General features: G+C 40.3%; 1 protein-coding gene across 1 annotated transcript in view; it reads left to right on the top strand.

Moving 5' to 3' along the window:
- Positions 1-748: 748 nt before the first annotated feature.
- Positions 749-20,433, top strand: part of STK38L (serine/threonine kinase 38 like) — a 79,819-nt gene continuing 60,134 nt past the window's right edge. Inside the window, exon 1 of the mRNA XM_025402905.1 lies at positions 749-930. The gene's annotated coding sequence lies outside the window, so the exon portion shown is untranslated. The remainder of the gene's footprint in view (positions 931-20,433) is intronic.

The following is a 20,433-nucleotide window of genomic DNA, read 5'->3' on the forward strand; positions in this document are numbered from 1 at the left end:
AAGCTAAGGATATTTTATAAAACCTCCAATACTCATATTGAGGATAAACTTGTCAACAATAATTGGTAGTCATTCTCTTATTTGGCTTTCCCAAAGGCCAGTTTTGTCCCCATACGCAAATTGCATCAACCTTCCCAAAGTTGTCCCTTTTGGGTCATCCTATAGGGGAGTGCTCTTCTGCACAATTCTCAAATCCTAATGATAAAGCAGGCCAGTGCTGTCAGTTATTTTAGATTTTCCAAGAAAACCCAAACAGGTTTTTAATGTATTTTTTGTGGCATTTCCAAATCCTAGTTCCTCTCCAGTCTCTGGAGTCCCCTCATGGTGAAATGGAAGCATCAAGGAACCTGGGTGGCTTCGAGTCCCCACAGCTACCGACTGAGCAACTTAGCTGATCCATCTTTGTTGACCACTGTTTCCCCATCTGAAAAATGTGTGAATTCTCTCTTTCCATTTCTAACATTCTTTGCATTACATTGTTTGAAAAATTCGGATGACATTTAGAATGTGACTAATGTCACAACACACTAGGCCACCCTCAAGAGAGGCCTGAACAGGTTTTGAGTAAAAACGGCAGTGAGGTGAGGCTGGTGAGAGGAGAAGCGGTGACAGTCAACTCCCTCAGAACTAGTCTGAACTTCACCAGCCAGAGATGGGTGGGGCCGGGGAGGGCGGCGTTGACGACAGAAGACTACTTCCGGTTGTGGTGCGTATGACGTCAGGGCGAGTCGGCCCGACCCAGCCACCGAGAAGCCGAGGAGGGAGGGCTCGCGAGAGTTCAGGGAGGCCGCCCCGAGATTCCGGCGAGGCCGCGGGTCCCACCTCCCGGGGGCGGGGCGAGGGCGGAGCGGGGAGAAGGGAGCGGACGGGCGCCCGGCCGGCTGCGGTCCGTGCGGAGGCTGAGCCGGCCGCGGGCGCGACCGGAGGCAGGTGAGTTCGCGGATGCGGCGCTCGGCTGGGGGTCCGGGCTCGCCGCGCCAGCCCCAACTCTGAGAGCAGGAGGAGATCTTAGGTGTCTTTGAGTGTCCAGGGAAAGCGGGGCTAATTCCGGGGCTGGAAATGTCTCCGGGGAACCTGCGGCGACGGCCTTGGCCCTCTTATTCCCCGGGGTGATACTGGCCCCGTGTGTCCGGAGAGGGAGCCTCGCGCCCGGGAAGGAATCTTTGTCCTTCTCTCTGCTCCTTTCTCCTTCCACTCCCCAGCCCCAGAGCACCCCACTCCGGGTCCCCGCCTGGGCTTCATAAACAATAGCAAATGTCGCGGATCCTCTCCGGGTAGCCCCAGCGCTCCCGTCCCGTGCCCTCCAGCCTATGTCACCCAGAGCCAGGATCCGAGGCATGGCTCTTCAATTGTGGGGGCTGTTTGTGTACCGTTCCTAAAAACTGATGCGTCAGATTGCCAAACATTTCTCAAGACAGACTCAGGAAAGCCTCCCAGCTCCCAGAAGCCACGGAGTGCTCAAAACCAGTCTTAGAGTCTATCTTTACCATTGCACCCGTAGCCCCTTCCTTTCAAAATCATTTTCTCCCACTCCTTTTTTCACCTTTAGTATCGAGGTCAAACGAGTGGTTATTTGATGTGGGAATAGAAAAGATTATAACCAATTGAGTAGGGCACGTTTCACCTTTAAAAAGTTGCCAGGTTGACAGCAAAAGAACAAACTTTATTTTCAAAAGCAGTGGCCTTTCCTTTTACTGGTGCTGCTTTTGTTTTGTGGAATAGCTTTTCGGGTTCTAAGTTTGGAGGAATGATATAAAAAGAAATGGAAGGTGGGGGGAGGGCTAGTGGCTCTGAAAGTAGTGGCTTGTCCAAAAGTAGGATGCTGTTGTTTCTCACTTGATAAAATGCAGAACCAACGCTCTTGCCTATTTCACATAACTTGTGGTAAGTTTTGAGAGAGGCCACTTAATCGGAAATGGCCTGACTGTTAGCTTATTTTACCGCTCAAATATGAAAAAACAGCTTTAAGTGATTTAAGTTCTACCTCTTGATTGTAAGATGGGGATTGATGAGTGAGATCCTTTTTGGCGCTGGGGCTTGCGTTTGACCGGTCTCTCTACTTTAAGGCAGGATCTATTGTACTTAAGCCTCTTTTTGCTTCCTCAGTACAGATTCCTCTGTACAGATTCTTGAAAGTTCTTTGTCTCAATCATCTGTGTATATAAGGTACTGTAAACCTCTTTGAATTTGGCCTTTCTCTCTGTGCCTCAGGATATGTAAAACAATTAAGTTTATTATACTCTCTCCCCAGTGGCTGAGAGGTATTGTATGTGAATTAACCACCCTTGTGACTATTTGAGGAGAGAGAAGTTAGTCTAAAATATTATGTTAAATTATGATATTACATAATTTTATTGCATAAGTTCATCGAACTACTTACATCTGAAAAATCCTGATCTCAAAAGAGGTACAATGAATTTAAAAATGCTTTGGTTTGACCTCACTTAGCTTTGTTTTCTCCTTGTTAAGATGGCTGATAATGTTTCCCATTTGGTTGGGATGTGTTTAGAATGAGAAGCAAAGTTGGGTGTAGTTTTTGTACTCTTTTGAAAGGCCCTGCCACTGGGAATGAAAAAATTAGACTTAGAAAACCCACATTAAATAGGAGCAGTTCTTCTCTAGCCATTTGCTCTTGAGTTTGTTTTAAAATAAGTCAAAGAATAGAGACTAAGATGATTTGTGCCAACAAAAAGATGTCCTTGTCAGTTTTTATGCTGCAAACTTGATTTCTAAAGGTAGGACACTATAAGAACAAAGGAAAAATTGGACTTTCTAAAAAATGATAACAAAGCAATGGACTCAGTTCAGCTCTTTGCTTTCAGAAAAGTTCTGTTCTCTTAAATGTAAGGAGAGCATCATTGTGTTAGTGAAATTGGATAATGCCCTTTCGAAAGTGCCTCCCCAGTGATCCAGGATAAGTTGCAGACTTTTTTTGGTGTGTGTGACACTTTTTGTTAAGAGAGAGAGCACAAATCACAGCCAGAAAGACTTGCATCTCGATGTATTGTTAAAATGCTTTTATTTTATGTAAATAGTGTAGGGTGAATCAAACAAGCATATTGTCATCTAGCATCCTTAGGATTACATTAAAATCAGCAGATGGGCAAGTTATGATTAGGTTAGACTTGACATATGCAGAAATTATGCTACTGTATTTTTATATTAAAAGCACTATGGTCTTTTTGAATGAAATAATGAAAGCAAGCTTTTGAGACATAACTTTTTTAAAAATTAAAAATATATCTTTGGTTAGTAGTTTAAAAACATGAAGCATATCCTCCTCTTATTCCCCCCAAAATTTTTGTTTAAGTCTTAAGAAAGTACTTAGCAAGGTATGACCAGTACTTAAGTGCACTGGTTGCATAAGCCTTCTGTCTCCAGGTAAAGGTTTGCTAATTGACAGGGTATTATTGTTCAGAATCTTTAGAGGGAAAGAAATCAAAGGCAGCAGTGAACAGTGTTTGCTGCTGTGTACTCTCGGACAAACTGTGGTTGCTGTCTTCAGGGAGATGTGATCCAGTGGGAGAGAAATGTACCTACCCAAATAAATACCATAGAAAATGTGTTTTATGAGGAAGCCAAGGAGGGAGGGATTAAATGCTACTAGACCAATTAAGGAAGACTGAAATAGGAAAAGGCGTTTCTGTGGATGATTTAAGTGATCTAGTCATATGATAATGATGATAAGTAAATATATAATGCTGCTTCCTGCTAAACCCTTTACATGTACTACTTACTTGCCTGGCTTTAATCTTCACAACAACTGTATGGAGTAGGTATTTTTATTTTTCCCGTTTTGTAGATGAAGTAACTGTGGTACTAAGGTTAGATAGCTACTGAGTGGTAGGACCAGGATTCTGACCCAGGCATTCTGTCTTGTACCCTATGGCGTGCTTAACTGCAATCCATATTTTCTCTCCCATTCATGATGGTCTTCCTCAGGTCTGTAGTTTCAAAAACTTGACTTGGGAAATACGTTCTTCTGACATCTAAATTTTGGGGTCAGTTTTCTAGAAACAGTTCCAAAATAATGAACACCCAAGTAAATGAGTTATTTTTGACATGTTATTTTAATCCATTTTTGGAAGTTATTCGTGGTACAAATTAAATATAACTATTGAGTGGGACTTTTTAATAATTTTGACTTATTACCTGTAAGTACTCATAAGGACTTAGAAGTGAGAAGTTGTTCCATATTAACTCTTTTGCTTAATGTTTGAGTCATTGTATATTTTGTCCTGTAATTATTATTTTTTTAAAGACAGAGCCTCACTATCTTGCCCAGGCTGGACTTGAACTTCTGGGTTAAAATGATCTTTTTGCCTCCTAAGTAACAGGCACTATAGGCCTGAGCCACTGTGCTTGGCTGTGTTCTGTATTTTTTTTTTTTTTTTTTAAAGACAGAGTCTTGGTCTTTTAGGCTGGAGTGCAGTAGTGCGATCATGGTTCATTGCAACCTCTGCCTCCCAGGCTCAAGCGATCCTCCCACCTCAGCCTCCTGAGTAGCTCAGACTACAGGTGTGCACAAGCATGCCCGACTGATTTTTAAATTATTTGTAGAGACAGGGTTTCATTATGTTGCCCAGGCTGGTCTCAAACTCCTTGGCTCAAGTGATCCTGCTGCCTCGGCCTCCCGAATGTTGGGATTACAGGTGTGAGCCAATGTGCCCAGCCCTGTTCTGTAATGTTTTAAACCACTTGGCACTGAATAGTTTTGGGGTTGAATTATGAAGTTGAAATTTAGTTAATGATTGAATGTTGGTCTCAGCCCTTTTAGTTTATTTGCATGAATAGCTATGCTTATAATGGCAGAAACAGGGTGAATAGAGTGTTGTACATGTATAAAATGATAGAAGTTCCATCACTAATACTTTCTGTTGGGGCAACTTTGACAGTTCTTTGGGATTGTGAAATAAAAGGTGCTATAGAAGTGAGCAGTGTCTTGTGTAAATGTCCACCTGATTTTATTTATGAAGTTTCGAGAATAGTCCATATTTGTTGTTTAAGAATTGGAATCACAAATTCAATTGGATTTAAAGGTTAGAAAAAAAGTGTATCTAGGCAGGGAATGCAGCAGGTGAGCAGTGGGAGAGGTATTGCCTACCTTTTCCTAACTGTCCAGCAGGATCCAGACTCTTCAGCTTCTTCGTCAGTGCCCGCAGTTGACCGTACTCATAGTTTAAGTACAGCTCCAGAGTCATAGTCTCTGTGAACGAATGTAAGTATTCTCTACTTGACTTAATGGGGTAGGTTCTAGAAGACACTTGTACTAGGACAGTTGATGGTTGATGAGTTTAAAACCTAATGGGAAAAGTAGCAGAACTAAAGCCAAGATTTAAAGCATGTGTATTTGTATAATTGAAATAAGACAAAGATGGCAAAACAAATTGTAAAAGTTTTTTTTTTTAAACAGGCCTTAAATTAGTAGTGATGGTATATCATTTCCATTTACCATGCCCTGATTGGCAGATCTTTAGCCCATCACTTCATGGAGATACTTAGATGTCGACTTCGCTTTGTTATAAAAAGTTTACAGGTTCTTCTAAGTACAGGTAGTTTTGGAAGATTGTCTTAGTAAAAAGGTGTGTGAGTTGGTCTATCAAAAGGAAACCAGTCATACTGTTACCTCCTTGCTAATACAAATTTTGGGGTCATCTTCTCCCACCAGGAATAGTTAGTCTGCACTGAAAATCCACGGAGGCAGGTAGCCTGCCCTTAGATGAGCTCTGCACAGGTCTTAGGGAAGACCTTAACAGTTATAGGTCATGTGGTGACCTGATCATTCACTGTGGTATTGTACAAATTCAAACAGGCCTGGAGCCTTGGCAGTTGTCTGTGGTTTGTGATGATAACACTTATGCTTAGCTTTTATTTATTTATTTATTTATTTTTGAGACAGAGTTTCACTCTTATTGCCAAGGCTGGAGTGCAGTGCACAATTTTGGCTCACTACAGCCTCCACCTCCTGGGTTCAAGTGATTCTTCTGCCTCAGCCTCCCAAGTAGCTGGGATTACAGGCATGCGCCACCATGCCCAGCTAAGTTTTGTGTTTTTAGTAGAGATAAGGATTCACCATGTTGGTCAGGCTGGTCTCAAACTCTGGACCTCAGATCATCCACCCTCCTTGGCCTCCCAAAGTGCTGGAATTACAGGTGTGTGTCACTGCGCCTGGCCTATGCTTACCTTTTAAATTCTTAACAGCTCCTTGCCTTTCCCTGAATTAACACCGAATCAGTTGGTAGCCCAAATTGTTGATTCTCTGGCCATTTATACAGAAGGCTTCATGTTTTCCTTGCCTTTTGCTGATTCTCATTGATTCCACAGGTATAGAATTTGTACATTATAATATATAAGTCTCTGATCCCATATGCACAGATAACATCCATTGTTTTCTTACCTCTTTGAGTTATTTACTATCTCTACAGCTGGTTCAGGAGATTTTATTCCTCTTTTTCCTGATTCCTGGGACACTTTTACTGCTTTTGCAGTTCCTGAATAGGTTGGAGTTAATAACGTTTAACATCACAAATCAACCACAAATACAAGACACCCAGAATAAAGAACAAGATGGCAGAAACTAACATGAGAGCATGATAGCTAATACCGTGTGTTTTTGGCATGTGGGGTTGCTGTGCCTTTGCTGCAGAGTGTAGCTTTCGTTCTGTTATGAAAGTTTAAAAAATTGAGTTTGGGACAGAGAAGCCTCTGTACACGTTAATAAGCACTTTTCAGGGGCCTAATTCTTCCGTTACCATTCTGCTTTTATGAATACAGTTATTGCTGTTCTGCTTTTATGATCTGGAGATTTTGACTACATTTCTCTTGATTCCTCACCAATTCTAGAGACACAGTAAGTAATCTGTACATTTAATATGAAGAAAACTTTGTGTAATTTATATTTCTTAAACTTTGTCTCCTGGTGGTAATATATAGATTTAGCTCTCCGAATATCATCTTCCCCTCTTCAATGTTCTTGATTCCTTTGTCTTTCTGAAAGTCACCCATTGGGGAACAGGTCTAATAATTTTGTCAATGCCAGTAACCACTTACCACTTACAATGCACCAGACATAGTGCTAAGTACTTTGTATATATTATCTCATTTAATCCTTATAGCAATCCTGTGAGTTATTATCTCTACCTACAAATGAGGACACTGGAGCTTAGAGAGGTGAAGTGACTTGCCCAGGGTCACACAAGTAGACCATAAGTGGTAGAGTTAGAAGTTGATTCTTCAAATCAGGTTTGCTTTCTCTTATATTGCATTATTTTACTACAAAAACTTCTCCTTTTCTCTTTAATTTACCTCCCTCTTCTAGTCCCACCCCAAGTTTTCTTTCTTCTCTTTTCTCCCCTCCTTTTTTGATAATTTCCTCTTTAGGAGTTATTTGCAGTTTTGTATGTCAGACATAAATTCTCTTGGGAAAAGATGCAGAAATAATTATATTCTGATTTCTTATAGAGAGGGATTTGCTCTTAGCACTTATTTTAAGAATAATACCAGGAGCCCTTTTATTTATATTACACTTTATAGTTTTATGAAGCATTTTTACACATTTTCTTACTTAATCCTCATACCAGTCGCGTGCTATAGGCAGTGAGGGTATGACTATTACACCTATTTTCAGGTAAAGAGAGGAACTCAGATTAAGTGACTTGTCTGAGATCTCAAAATAATAGACAGAGGCTGAATTTAAACTTAAGTCTTTCAACTCTAATATAAACACTTTATTTAACACACTGGTCTTCCTTGTAGAGTAAAAGCTACTACAGGCAAATTGTTCACCAAGGGCTCTACAAAATTAGTTGGTGAGGCAAGGTTTTTGCCCTCAGCGATTACGGTGCTGAAATAAATGATATAATCAAATGTTCTGACTTCATTTAAACCAATTAGGAGTGGGGAAATATCATTATAGCATGGCATTTTCTAAAGTTTTAAGCCTTGAGCTTTGTTTTGTTTTGTAAGAATTGAGAAGCTGGAATTTTATAGTTCTGCATTTTAAATCATGAAATGTTAAAGTCCTTAATTCTTAAGTTATTGTCTATCTCATTGTGTACTCAACTGCTTACATTCTAACAAAAACAATTATGATAAAAGAATAGGTTGAAGGGAGGACAGACATAAACAGTGAAATTAAGGAACTGGGAATCCTAACAAGGGCTTGCTGAGGTATCTTACAGTAGCACTTTTGTAGAAAATTGAATATGATCCTTAAAAGAATGGATAAGCTGCAAGTACTATTCACTTCTGGAAAGTGATAATATTTGAAAGCTCAGACAGCTTATTTAATGATCCATTTTTGACATACTGTCTTGTACTAGTGTCTTGTTTCATTAAATTTTACTAGCGGTGTTCATTTTTACTTAGTTAGGCCTCTACCCACTGACCTGCTCCCATTGTGGAAACACCACACCATTTGCCCCTTATGGCTTTTCTGTATTTGGCAGCTAAGGCTGGTTGCTCAGTTTATTGTAGTACTAGGGAGCTGCCCTTTGTTGTATTTTTTACAACAGCGATCCATTTCATTTGGACGTTTTCGGATCTGGTTGAGGATGTTCTCCATATGTCGACTCTTATCTGGCCAAACAGAATAGACTTTTTCTATTTTTGTGGCTAGAGTGGAAAATTTTAGGACTGAATTGCATGTATATGACCCATTGATATTCTTAATACTGGCAAATCCTAGAGGAATTACAGACTCATAATATTTTAGTGAGGTTAATCGTCATAATGCATTATTTATCAGCTATTTGCAGGGCACTGTGTTAGGTACCGTGGCAAAATAGAGACAAATAGATGTCTGGCCCTCCATTTAGAAAAGTTCAATCCAGTAAGACGTATAACGTATGGGTACAAATAACTGTAATTCAAACAAAGTGATAACGGAGTAACAGGGTACTGTGGGAGCAAAGGAAAGAGAGATTGCTTCTGGCTGGAGAGATTAGGAAAGCTTCCTATATGAAGTGAATTATGAATTGACCCTTTCAGAGTGAAGGACATGCCAGGCAGAGGGATTAGCATAAATTGGGTGTATCTGTACAGCACCTGGTAAATTCTGTTAATTATCTACTTCTCTTTCTGCCCTATTGGATTTGAACCCATTGAACTTAGAGAACTGATGTTTTCCAGCCTTTCATTCTCTACTTCACCACCTGCTCAACTTGGTACATTTACTTAGAGTTGTAAGTGGCAGTAATGTATATGGAGTGAATTCAAGGAAAGAGGGACCAGAAATGGGAAGACCAGTGAAGAGACAAATTTGAATAATCTAGGTAATAATAATGAAGTTCTAAACTAGGTGAGACTGGGAAGGAGAGACTTGCATGGATGTGTCTCTCCTTTCTAGTGAAAGAAGCTAGGGAGTTCTTTCACTGTGAATTGTACATAAAGTACACACCATGTGCCAGGAGATATGGAAAGGGAAAGACGCGGTGCTCCCTCAGAAGCCGGACAGGTGACTGGAGAGCTACATTCACAGGGGTAGAAATAGCTGCAGTCAGGAATAGCAGCTGTCGTGAAAGAGCGGTAAGAGGCACACCTAAGGGAGAGGGGCACCTGCTTGAGATAGTGAGAGAAGCTTTCCAAAGATGTGTGAGTGTTTGAGCGTAGACTTGAAGGGTGAGGAGGAGTTTTTCAGGCCAAGAAGCCTTAGGCAGGTATTATCACATAGTGATATAAGACACTGAAGCATATTAGGGAGCCACAGGAACCGGAATTGTTGCCATGATGCTGGACAGGGTCAATGAACTTTTTATTTGCTGTGTGTTTATGTTTATCCAGCGTTAGCACTCTGAGCTTTTGTAAGAAAGTGTTTCTGTTGCCTCTGGTAGCCTATTGGAAGCACCTCTTCTGTGCTTCCCACTCCCAACCTGGAGTGCAGTGCTGCTGATGAATTGTCCCTTGCTTCCATTTTGTGAAATTAAACAGAAAAGGTAAAGATACCATCAGCTAGAGAGATAAAGAGAAAAGTAAATCCACTGAAATCCTTTTTCTTTATTGAAGCCTAGAACCACCAAGGTTGTTGTATAAACAGAATGCTGCATCAAAGCACAGCTTCGAGAGCACTTGACTTGAGGGAGGGGATTGTGGTGGGGACATGATTATTCACCTTTCCCGTAGGGTTTTATGGAACTTTTAAAAATTTCCCAAGACTGTAATACCTAATACTGAAGTCCTTTTATTTTAGTTCTAGCCTTGGTTCTTTTCCTTTTCTCTACTCTAAGCCTTATTATTTTTAAAAAATAACACAGTTTAATAACTAACATGACCCTAAACTTCAAATGGTGTCAAACATCATCTCTGGTCTTCCTCTATCCTTGTTTGGTCATTCAGAGACCTGTACCTGCAAATCGTAATTATAAATTTTGTATGTAATCTACATTCGTTTGCTAGAGCTAAAAAGCACTACAGGTTTCTTTTTTACATAGATTTACTTTCTACAGTGACTTTTTTTTTTTTTTTCTGTCCTGTGGATTGGGCCACTGAAACAGAATATAAAGTCGTTTTCTAAGGACAACCAAAAAGTTAATGGTAGTCTGTAATTCAAATTATATCCATTGTATTTCTAGGCCAGGGGTTGGCAGCTGTGTTGGCTTTAGTGGCATTACTGGTAGTACTAAAAGATTATGGGCACTCTCAGGAGGAAAGTGAAAGGAACAGGAGGAGAAAAAGCAGGCTTGCGGGGTGGTGGGAGAGGCATAAAGAGGGGGCAGGAGAAAAAGTACATATGGTTAAAAGAGGTCAAGTACCTCTCACACCTATTCCAGGTACCACTTAGTGGGACCAGTGCCATATTTAAGGATTAAGTTGAACTCCCAGCAGTACTGTCTGAAAATACTCTGGTTGTATTTTTATGCCAAAAATGGCAGTTTGTTTTAATCAAACATTTCTGGATTTAATTTTTAAAATTGTGTATGGACCTGTGTCTATTTTTAGAATTGAGCAGAAAAGGAGACAGAAATCAGCATACTTCAAATATCAATGAAAATTATAGGCACATTTCTGAAATGTAGTTAAAGCTTTAAGATCTAAATCCATAGATTAGCCCCATTGTATAGCCCAATTCAGGCACAAGGTGGCAGAAAGTAAAGGGATGAATAGCTGAGAACGTGTGTTTGAATTTTTACTGTAGTAAAACTGCATTTTCATACTAACCAGGAGTGTAACTGGACCCACAGAAGGAAAAATAGGGTGAAGAAATTAGAGCCTGTGCTTTCCTGTTCAAGTACACCAAGTACTCTCTCCCTTTCAGAAAACATGAAACAGCAAAAAATGTATTTTTTAGAACTTACACAAAATATTGGACTGACTAAGCCAAAAACGAAAATACTTATGATTTTAGCTTTTCTATAATAGTGGTGAAAAGTTATTTCTGATTGTAAGAAATACTGTATTGAATTGAAGTTTTTGATTGATTTTCAGAGTTGAAAGATGCATTAGAGGTCATCTAGCCCAACTACGTTGTGAATTCCCTGTACATCATCTCCAACAAGTGGATGTTTAGTCTTTGCCTAAATATTTAAGTTCCTTACCTAACAGATCACAAGATAGCTAACTTTCATTCCCTTAAATGGTTAATGTGCTCTTTTGTCCCAATCCTCTTCTCACTCCCTGCACTGTGAGTGTGGGTGATCTCATATGCTCTGGTATCTTCAATAACTGCTCTGCAATGATGACTTCCAAACCGGTATATCTTGCTCAGGTCCCCCTCCTGAGCTTGAGACCCCATTGTCCATCTGTCTTCTAGATACTCACCACCTTTGGTGTGTTCCATGGATAACTTGGATTCTGCTCTCCCAGAGCTGACTTTATCTTCTCCCTTCCCAGAACCATTCCTGTGCTCCTTAGCTTTCTCAGTGCATGGCGTTGTTCTCTATTTGGTTCTTAAGCTGTAAACCCAGAAATCACCCTTGACTCGTTCTTCTTGTTTATGACTGACATCTAGTCATTTTTTAGGTCTTCCTTAACTACGTCTTGAATTCTGCCTTTGCTCTTCCTCCAGTGCCAGAATATTCATTCAGGTGCCCAATGATTGAACTAGCCATCTTTTCCTGCTACCAATCTTGCCTTCTTTTGGTCCATCTTCCATGTGGCTGCCTCAAGGACTGTCCTAAACTTGAATCTGATTATGTAACTTTCATCCTTAAAATTTCTAGTGACTCCCCATGGCCTCTTCCAGGCTCCTTAGTGTGACACATGAATTCCTTTTTAGTTTTCCAGCCTTACCTTCCATCACTCCCCTACTCATCTCTCGAACCACACTGAACCCCACTAGCTTTCTTGTACCTTTGGTCTCACACACTACTTTCTGGAATGCCCTTTCCTATACTTTTTGGGTAATTCCTGTGCTTTCTTTGGTATTCTGCTTAGGCATCTCTTTCAGGGAGGCCTACCTTGACCTCTTACCTTCAGCAGGGTTAGGTGCCTCTCCTAGGTTTTCTGACAGTGTCTAGTATGTATTTCTTTCATGTTTTTTAAATATCCATACTACAGTAAGCGGTAATAATGTTGGGCATTGACTATGTGTCAAAACTTGTTGAGCATTTGCTATGTGCCAGGCATAGGAGAGTGCTAACTGGAAAGTGTTTCCTTATATAATTTTCAACTGGTTCTCATCACAGAATTAGAGATAGGTTTTTTTTGGCTTTTTGTTTTTTCTTTTTTTTTTTGAGGCAGAGTCTCGCTCTGTCACCCAGGCTGGAGTGCAGTGGCCGGATCTTAGCTCACTGCAAGCTCCGCCTCCCGGGTTTACGCCATTCTCCTGCCTCAGCCTCCCGAGTAGCTGGGACTACAGGCGCCTGCCACCATGCCCAGCTAGTTTTTTTTTTTTTTTTTTTTTTTTTAGTAGAGACGGCGTTTCACCATGTTAGCCAGGATGGTCTCGATCTCCTGAACTTGTGATGTGCCCGTCTCGGCCTCCCAAAGTGCTGGGATTACAGGCTTGAGCCACCACCGCGCCCGGCCTTTAGAGATAATTTTATGTCACTGCAAGAGTAATGTTTGAAGATGGCTGTCTTACATCTTCTCTCTTTCAGGCTAAGTATCTTCATTGAATTTGTTCAAACTGGATTTCAGACCTTTTGCCTTCCTGGTCACTGCCATCCGTGTGTTTTATTTAGTTTTCTCTCTTAAAATATGTGGTTCCATTTTACATCAAATACAGTTGTCATAAAGAAACGTAGGGCTTCTCGGATGGGTAGAAGCTGGATACGGATTGTCATATTTAAGGTATAGACCTCACTTATTTAGGTCCTTAGCTATGAACATTTTTCTGAACATTTTCCAGAAGTCATCAGAATTATGGGAATTTACTTATATTTAGCAAGTGATGGAGAGACTGACATAAAACCAAGAATGCCAGTTAGTGAATGTATTAGTATAACTGTGAATGGAATGGCAGCTTATGGTTGGATGAGCACACTCTCATCACTATAGGAGAATCTACAGGGGAAGCCAGCCCTTCTAATGAAATGGGTAATCTTAATGGGGAGTGTCACTAAGCCAGGATAACCCGATGGAGAGTCTTTATAAGGATGCAGCTGTCCAGCGCCGCTCTGGGGATGTGGTCAGTGTGCTTTCACCTCAGTCAGTGTTGGGGGCACATAGGCAAAGTCTTCCTTGTTAAACTCCTGCTCTCCCCACTACCCCAGATTAATATAACCCCCTTCTGTCAACATAGTTGACAAGGTTTCAGCTTTCTTAATTCACTTTGCAATCCTGCCTCCCAGAAACTACACCCTACTCTCTTTTGACCAGACTTGGGTATCCCCAGCCTTTTCAGTCACATATTTTCTTGGAATTACTTATGATTATGGCTAAATTCCATCACTCTATTTGATTCAGGCTGGTATTACTCCCAGAGGATGACTTAATTTTCAAATTATGAGGACATTTATTTTGCCCTTCGTATGACTATAGGGCATTACTAAGTATTGAATAACTTCTCCAGATACGAGCCAACTGGTACAGTGTAGAGTATGGCATTCACCTTCCTTGTGCGTGACTTTATTTACATGTGTGTGCCAACTTAGCCTAAGATTAAGATTGGATAAATTTTAGAGGCAGCCATTTCACACTTTAATTTATGTCAAGCTTTTCTTTTCTTTTTTTTTTTTTTTTTTGAAGTGGAGTCTTGCTCTGTTGCCCAGGCTAGAGTGCAGTGGCACAATTTCAGCTCACTGCAACCTCTGCCTCCTGGGTTCATCTGGTTCTCCTGCCTCAGCCTCCTGAGTTGCTGGGATTACAGGTGTGCGTCATCACACCCAGCTAATTTTTACATTTTTGGTAGAGATGGGGTTTCACCATGTTAGCCAGACTGATCTCGAACTCCTGACCTCAAGTGATCCACCCACCTCTGCCTCCCAAAGTGTTGGGATTACAGGCATGAGCCACCATGCCCAGCCTATGTCAAACTTTTGACAAAACTCTTTAGTTTTTTTTTTTTTTTAAATGTAATTTTAAAAATATTTTAATAGAGATGGGATTTCACTATATTGCCCAGGCTGGTCTTGAACTCCTGGGCGTAAGCAGTTCTCCTGCTTCTGCCTTCCAAGGTGCTGGACTAGTTGCCTTTTTGTGTGTATATTTTGAGACGGAGTCTCACTTTGTCACCCAGGCTAGAGTGCGGTGGCATGATCTTGGCTCACTGCAACTAACTTCCTCCTCCCAGGTTCAAGTGATTCTCCTGTCTCAGCCTCCCAAGTAGCTGGGATGACAGGCACCTGCCTTCATGCCCAGCTAAGTTTTGTATTTTTAGTAGAGATGGGGTTTCACCATGTTGGCCGGGCTGGTCTCGAACTCCTGACCTCAGGTGATCTATCTGCCCGCCTCAGCCTCCCAAAGTGTTGGGATTATAGGCGTGAGCCCCCGCACCTGGCCTAGTTGCTTTTTTATGTATACAACAGTTTTCACAGTTTATATTTAGCATTTGATTTTTTTAACCCAAATATAATTCTTTACATTTTCTCTTTTAAATTTTATTTGTTAAAGTTAATATTCTGTTAAAATTGTTTTAGATCTGACTCTGCTCTCTTTTGTTTCATTATTCTCTCCAGGTTCTGGTCATCCCTACATTTTGATAAGGATGTTGGGAAAAGTTTTGTCCAGATCATTGGTAACACTATTGCCCAAGCCCAGTGAATACTGCAGAACTTATTTATGAGCATTCTGAGTTTTGTTGTTTAATTGGTTTTGTATACATGTTACTCAGCCCGTCTCTCTTTTGGTCTCAGAAAGAATTGGAGAGTGGAGCTTGTTAAATACCTTTCAGATAATCACATAGATTTGTCTTATAGCTTTGCCAACAAAAGAAATAAAGTTACTTGGCAAGACTTGTTCTTTCTGAACCTACACTGATTCTCAGTGATCGCCCATCTTTGTCTATTCAGAAACTGTTTTTTATAATCTGTTCTAGGATTTTCTTCGGGCTGAATGATAAACACGTAGTTAATCTTTTGCCATGTTCATATTCTTTTGTTGTGTTTGTGTTTTGTCCTCACTCTGAAAGATGGAGTACTTTGTCTCCCGTCTTAACCTCTTTGGTCTTCCTTACTTGTTAAAGAATTATTGTAGCATTCAGCAGAATTCTCATGCAGGCTCACAGTACACGACTGGTCAAGTCAGATTTGCAGTGTTGTCGGGGGCAGGTCTTTTATGGCTGCATCACGTGTCACAGGCATCAGTTCTTCCATCCCAACATGCCAGTTTTTGCTGTCGTTCTCCTAGACTAAGAAGAGAGGCAGGGCTTGAGTGATGGACACTGGACTGGACGTTCTCTTTAGAAAATAGGCGTCATACCTACCTCTTCAGGTGGAAATATGTAAAAGGTCTTTGTAAACTGTGAGGGGGTATTTGAGTGTAGAATTTTTAAAAAGCAAAATAGAAGTGAAGGGTTTCTTTCCCTTTTTTTCTTTCCTGTCATGTATTAACTACACCATTTACTTTAACCAACATATTCAGCCTTTTGTGTGTACCAGGCCTTTTGTACACTTTCTCTTCCAGATATAAATTCAAAAGTCCCTTTTGTAGCCCTTAATGATTTTCTTTTTTTTTTGAGACGGAGTCTTGCTCTGTGGCCCAGGCTGGAGTGCAGTGGCGCGATCTCAGCTCACTACAAGCTCCGCCTCCCGGGTTCACGCCATTCTCCTGCCTCAGCCTCCCGAGCAGCTGGGACTACAGGCGCCGCCACCACACCCGGCTAGTTTTTTTTTTTTTTTTGTATTTTTTTAGTAGAGACGGGGTTTCACCGTGTTAGCCAGGATGGTCTCGATCTCCTGACCTCGCGATCCGCCCGTCTCGGCCTCCCAAAGTGCTGGGATTACAGGCTTGAGCCACCGCGCCCGGCCAATGATTTTCTTACATTCAGCTCATTGTGGACATTTTACTTCCTGATACCATCCTGTGTTTCTTTTATAGGCATCCATGTTATGTGTCCCTCCTTTCTTTTTCCGTGTCTTTGAAAATCTGAGTTCATTGAAGAGCTCTTTGTGCAACCAGTCTTTTCAGAATCTTCCCATTTTCTGTCATTAATATCCTTTGCTGTTTATAGCCAGAACTCTGTTTCTTATACCAATTTTTAATCTTTTAGTTGTGACTAGAAGAAAGAATAGGAGCAATACTGGTTTTATGTCAGTCTCTGCATCACTTGTTTGGTTACACAAGTCCCCCACCACCACCACCACCACCATGTTTTTCTGACTCATTCTCTTTCTTTGTCTCTTTTTTTTCATCTTTCTTTTCTGGATTCTTCTTGTGATATAACTTTAAGAGTTATTCTAAAGCTCACAAGTTTCAGTCTGGTATGTTATCAGATCATGTGTAGATATAGAACATTTCCCTTGTTATTCTTTTAAATTCATTTTCAATTTATAATTTACTTCCAACAGAACTTAAAATGACACTGTCTTCAGGGCAATAATCATGTTTACCTTCTTTTGTATTTTTCTCCTAACACCTAGTCAAATATAGGTAATTTATTATAAGAGAGCATTTAGTGAAAGGGAGCCTAATAAGTGCGCATTCTTACGGGCATACTTCAGGAGTAATCCAAAGTCCTTACTGTCTTTGCAGGGTTTTACATGTTCTTGCCCCTGTCACCTCTCTGAACTCTTGCTTACCACTCCCCCTCACTCTATCTGTGCCATACTGAATTCCTTGCTATTTCTTAAACCATACCTCTGCTTCAGGGCCTTTGCACTTACTGTACACGCTGTGCGGTACCCTCCTTCCTCCAGATTTCTAAATCATTCTTTTTCATCTCATTCAAACCTCCTTCTCAATGAAACTTCTTCTGATGACCTCATTTAAAATTTTAATGCCTCTCCCAGCCCCTATACTTTCTATCCATCCCCTTACCCCACTGGAATATAAGATCCGTAAGGGCTGGTATTTTGTGTCACTTGTATTTTTATAAGGTGCCAGGAACAGTATCTGACACATAGTGGATGCTCAGTAAATATTTGTTGAATTAATTAATCAAGGCCAGTTTAACTAGACTTCTGTTCTTGAGAGCTTCCTAAAGCAGATGACTCATCTTTCTTTTTTGAGTCTCAGGCATGATTTACTTTTCTTTTCTCTGAACATTTTGTAATTTTTGTTGCCTAATTGTGTCCCATGTTTCCATTCCCAGCTATTGTAACAAACTTGAAAATTCCATGGTAAATTGATCTCCCATTTCCCAGTACTTCCATTTATCATCGAATTTCTTCCCAGTGGTCACATTCATGTCCAGAATATTTCTTTTCAAATTTGAGAGGTGGAAGGGTTAGCAAGGCATTTATCAGAGACGTTGATTTTAGCTGTGGGAGAATTCTAGCAGATATCCCAAAAGTTGAAGTCCCCATCACAGCCTATTTGTGTCAGCCTCAGTCTCTAGAACAGCAGCAATTCTTTATGCTTCTACTTTCCTTGCTTTTGCCCTATTCTAGTGCAGAGTCCTGTTTCATCAAATCTCAGTGATGCTTAATAGTATATTAACTTATTTGTAAATTGTCAGTTTTCTTTCTTCGTTTAATACCCATATTCTGGGCTTGGGTTTCCACAGACCTGAGACCACATTGTTGCTAACACCTCTCCCATTTATTTTTCTGCAACAAATAATTGACCCAAGCATTCCCATTATTTTCAGTTTTCTTTTTCAGAGCATGCCCAGCCAGCTTCTTTCATTGTTACAGTAATATCTGAACTTTTTCTATCTCTTCTTCCATGATCAGCTTAAGGTCTACTTGATCAGTTAATCAAAATTACATAGTGATTAGAAAAAGCTCTAGATCCATCCACCATTTTAATTGTGTGACCTGAACAAATTTCTTAAGTTCTTCTCTAAATTTGTTTTCGTATCTGTAAAATGGGGAGTGGGGAGCAGTAATGCCTGCTTCTTGCGTCATTAATCTTTGCTTTCAGAATTCAGTGATATGAAGATGATGATGATAAACTTTTATGTAGGGTTTACTATTTGTCAGATGTTGTCTTACAAGCCTTACATATTATTAACTAATACAGTATATATGGTATACAGTTCTGCTTATTAGCATATGCATGGCACGTGGAAGCAGTCAGTAAATGTTAGTTTTTATTAGCAGCAGCAGCAGCAGCAGCAGCAGCACATCTCTGGGTAAACACTCTTTTCTTAGTTTTTGCAAAGTATACTTCCTTACCAGCAAAAAGTCTGTTACAGATGATTGTATACTACGGTATGAACCAGACATTGGTGTACCATTTGTACCATTTTTAAACACTATTCATTTGCTGGAAGAAACCACAGGAATCTCACAATAGTCCCTTCTCTTAAAGGATTAGAGCCCAGACAATAATAATGCTATTATTGAGAAGCCAGCTATTACACACTGAAACTGAATACAAATTATGTCTTTAAATTTAAAGTAAAATTTCAACTTTTAAAAATAGAAATTTTATTGAAAATTGGTTTTTATAATTTACATTTGGTAAATTCCATATATTTTCACTGATTCAGTACAAAATGTTTAAGTCAAAATACCTCTTGAGAAAGCACTATAGAAATTTTGCTAGGTATTAAGGTTAAAAAATCCTCAAACATTACATTTTCCATGGCAGAAAACTCATAAAACCATTGAGTAGTCGATTTCTGAAATGTTTCTTAATTTTAGAATAATATGGGTAAACAGCCAGGTGCAGTGGCTCACGCCTGTAATCCCAGTGACTCAGGAGGCTGAGGTGCGAGGATCACTCGAGGCCAGGAGTTTAAGGCTTCAGTGAGCTATGTTGGCACCACTGCACTCCAGCCTGGGTGATAGAGTGGGACTCTATCTCTAATTTAAAAAATAAATAAATAAAAGAAGGAATAATATGGGTAAATGTATTTAAAGTACACTAAGAATAAAACAAAATATTTGTTATATGTAGACTTTGAGGTGTTTTTTGTTTGTTTGTTTGTTTTGTTTTTTTGGTTTTTTTTTTTTTGAGATAGTGTCTTACTCTGTTGCCGAGGCTGGAACGCAATGGTGGGATCCCAGCTCACTGCAACCTCTGCCTCCCGGGTTCAAGCGATTCTCCCATCTCAGCCTCCCGAGTAGCTGGGATTACAGGCATGCACCACCACACCTGGCTAATTTTTGTATTTTTAGTAGAGATGGGGTTTCGCCGCGTTGGCCAGGCTGGTCTCGAGCTCCTGACCTCAGGTGACCCGCCCACCTCGGCCTCCCAAAGTTCTGGGATTACAGGCGTGAGTCACTGTGCCTGGCCAAGACTCTGTTTTGATAGAACACTTTGTGTCTCTCTCATCTTGTATTTAGAAAAGTTAGAAAGTAAAGGATCATGTATATAGAAAGCTTTTTGAAGACTCTTAAGTTCATAAATATGGGGCACTACGACTATGCATATGAAAATATTTTCTATCAGTTGGCAGTTACCACCTCTTATAGTGGCATGGAACCTCTTGAGTTAAACCAAGGCTCAGTGAGATTTGGTGATTTAGATAGTGTCATTTTATGAACAAGCAGGACTCTACTCAGGTCTTTTATTTTATTATACTTCCCTTTAACATTCACTCCAGTTAAAGAACTCTTTCAGAAGACCTCATGCCTGTTCTCATGGAGATTCAAGGGTGTTTGAGTCCTTCCTTATTATCCCCTTGGAAGATGCTTTGAGAACCCCAGTGATGAATCCCAAGAACTCTGTCTCCATTATCCCTGGTATGGAGCACCTCATCACTCCAGTGTTATCCCTAAAGGGCCTTTATAGTAATGTGCTTAAAGAGTCTCCTATTATGTCCTTTAGGATGGAGCCTGACTTGCCCAAATTGCTATGTACATGTTAAAGAGAGGCTGAAACTGAAGTTGGTCGTTTCTCACTGGATCAGTCAACAAGATTTCAGTACTTTCTGTGTGCTCTGCATCATTCTGAGTACTTTGGGGGACAGAATAATGTGTGGCTCCTGCCCTCAAGGAGTATGGAATT

This window comes from Theropithecus gelada, chromosome 11 (assembly GCF_003255815.1).
Source record: "Theropithecus gelada isolate Dixy chromosome 11, Tgel_1.0, whole genome shotgun sequence".
Lineage (NCBI taxonomy): Eukaryota > Metazoa > Chordata > Mammalia > Primates > Cercopithecidae > Theropithecus > Theropithecus gelada.